This window comes from Danio rerio, chromosome 1 (assembly GCF_049306965.1).
Source record: "Danio rerio strain Tuebingen ecotype United States chromosome 1, GRCz12tu, whole genome shotgun sequence".
NCBI classification, from domain to species: Eukaryota; Metazoa; Chordata; class Actinopteri; order Cypriniformes; family Danionidae; genus Danio; species Danio rerio.
Window position 1 is genome coordinate 1371203 of NC_133176.1, and position 3025 is coordinate 1374227.

The 3025-nt window shown below is 31.8% G+C and overlaps 1 long non-coding RNA gene across 1 annotated transcript; it reads right to left on the reverse strand.

Annotated features, from left to right (window-relative positions):
- Nucleotides 1-1452: 1452 nt before the first annotated feature.
- On the reverse strand, nucleotides 1453-2677 carry LOC101882330 (uncharacterized). The gene is made up of 3 exons (XR_660459.5): nucleotides 2632-2677; nucleotides 1709-1792; nucleotides 1453-1576 (listed from the first exon to the last, which is right to left on the reverse strand). It is a non-coding gene; the product is annotated as an uncharacterized lncRNA (long non-coding RNA).
- Between the last annotated feature and the right edge of the window lie 348 nt (nucleotides 2678-3025).

Sequence of the window (3025 nt, forward strand, 5' to 3'; positions counted from 1 at the left end):
TTTAAATGAGTGAGATGATTATATATATATAATTTGATTTGTATATCTTTATGTCTTGTGCAATTTTTTATTAATATTTTTATTATATTATGTTAATTAAAAATGTATTAAGATGCTTCTTCAGAATTTAGCATATTGTCATTTTATATATATATATATATATATATATATATATATAATTTGATTTGTATATCTTTGTCTTGTGCAATTTTTTATTAATATTTTTATTATATTATGTTAATTAAAAATGTATTAAGATGCTTCTTCAGAATTTAGCATATTGTCATTATATATATATATATATATATATATATATATATATAATTGCAAATAAAAGAAACAAATTACCCAAGTATCCGGGAACATCTTAATACACTTAAAATGTTGTTTAAAAAATAAATTATTGATGAAGACATTTGACACATTAGCTTTCTCTTCTTCCCTCCTTCCTCCAGCCCTGTCAGGAGCACGTTGTAGCCACCTTGTAATGCATTTTTCCACTTCTTTATCAGTGGCGTGGTATGGACATTTCTCCTCACTACATCTGTGATTAATAGATAAACAAACAATTAGTAGTGAAAAAGTACAAATAAAAAAAGAAAGAGGCTTGCTCTCATATAAGTACAACCTAAATGGGACTATATATAGATGTTTTGTTCCTCTGATTAATGATTCAAAGAAATACACAGATGGAACAGCCCCTAATTGTACTGAAATGTATATTTAAAACCAACTTACTGACTAGACAGTCCTAAGGGAGAGTGCATGAAAGGCCACATTTTGGTTTGCTCTGCTCCAGTTAATTTGTTCAGCCAAAAAGTGAGCCAAAAGCTTTCCCGGGACACACCAAACTGCTTAGTGGAAAACACCAATGATTCCAAAGTAGGCTACCTACGAAGCAAAAAACACATAAATAAATAAACATAAAACACTTAGAAATAAGCAAGAAACTTACCAGTTTCTTCATTTGTTTGGGCTGCTCGTTTAGTTGATTTTCAAGTTTTTCCAAATCAAATTGGACAAAGAAAGGTCAAATGTGTTTACATCTGGAATTTCATCACGTCTGTTTTGGTTTTGCTGATTTGTGAGAATCAGGCACAGTTGCTGTTTTATGACGTTGCATGATTTTAAAACTTTTTTTCAGTCGTGCTAAAAAAGAAAAATAACAAATTAGTATAAATCAACCTGTTGCTTATTCTCATGCAACTTGTGTAAATACAACAGTGGGTTAGATACTGCTGATATTCTCTAGTTGATCTTTACTTTCTAGCTGCATTAAGCCATTACAAATTTAGTGATGTCTTGAATTCTTACAAAGACATGACGAGTTGCAATAAGTTGTCTTGATCTCCAACTGCACTTGAACAAGGACTGTAAATGTTCATAGGTGTACTGGAATGTACAGCATCTGTGCATCTTGATGGTGTTCTTAAGGATCCTGCCATAGTCATTGGTGGTGACGGTACTTGCGGTGCTGCATCAATTTCTTAAATCTTCATATCAGTTTTTTCTCCAGCCTCTTTGTTCCAAAAAATTTTTCTTCATCACGTTCACTATAGTTGTGTCTTTAATGCCCCTTGATCAGATACATTTACAAAACAAAACATTATTTTAGTATAGTGCAGGGCACTAGATCAATGACAATGGCAGTGTAATAGATCAATGACATAATGTTGACAGTATGCGTTTAAAATAGTTGCAAACAAACCTGTTCTTTCTTTAGATGTATGACAGGCAATCACCGTCCTCATCTGTCTGCAAGCCAAGCTGAGTCGAGCTTCCTCATGTGTGTCTATAATGAAACATCACATTGTTATTAACCTCCCCCAAAAAAGTTAAAATCCTGAAATACTATCAAAGTTAATGGCTATAATACCTATAGTGTAAATAATCAGCTCACTAAAGGTTACACAGGATTTATTCAAAGATTCATGCAGAGTGACAGCCTTATGAATCTTAGACATAGATTTGTAAGATGGTCAAGCACATGCATTATTCTGTACCCATGAAGATTAACCTACCATTGTGTAAAATGTTTGATGATGATGATAGCCAATAACAATAAACCATTTCAGCTGTTTGTGAAGCAATTAGTAATGTAAAGTCAGAAAAGCTCAATCTATGTTGAAAATGTATTAGCAGTTTACAGCTTATAATGGACTTTAATCACCCAACTATAACATGCCTATTCACATGTTCATAAGAATGTGCTATTGGTCTCTGTGATGTGCTACAAAATGACCTCACTAACCTTTGTTAAACAAGAACAGTAAGACTTAACTGAAAAAAATATTCATTTATACCCATTCATTTAAATCAGAAATTATAACTGTCAATAACCAAAAATATAAAACCCTTCAAAATCTGCTTTAAGAAATTCAGTTTTACATGCGCAAATTACAGCTTGAAAATAAGATATAATTGATTCACATAGGCTAACACATATAAATCAAAGCACATACTAATATATTTCTCTTAATAATAGAATGATAATTTAAAGAGAACAGTAAACGATCACTGATGCACTGCATAAACAAGTTAAACAATAACCTAACAATAACCTAACACTGTGAAAATGTTTTAAGCATTAAATTCGCAAAGTATACAGTATACAAGCAGTAAAAACCTTACCTTTCTGACCGGAATCCACTGTTTTGAAACGCCAAACTTCTTTTTCTTCTTGTGATCTTCATAGCGGTTGGAAACCAGCTTTTAGAACATTACCGCCACCGTCTGGATTGGAGTTTGGATGAGGAGTTGACTCACGCATGCGTTTCTTATGAAACCCAACTTCTGCATGGAAGCGTTCTATCTCGAAAATAAGCGCATTTTACACTGTTTTCCCTGGATGATATATATAATCCATTTATAAATAATATTGTTTTGTTTGCATCTAAACATTGGGAACATCCACACTAAATGTTTTTATTATTTTATTGCTGTCGTACCATATATAATTTCTCAAATTATCATTAAACTTGGAGCTAACAAATTACTAGATAAAATAAGAATTTAATCGGTTGTC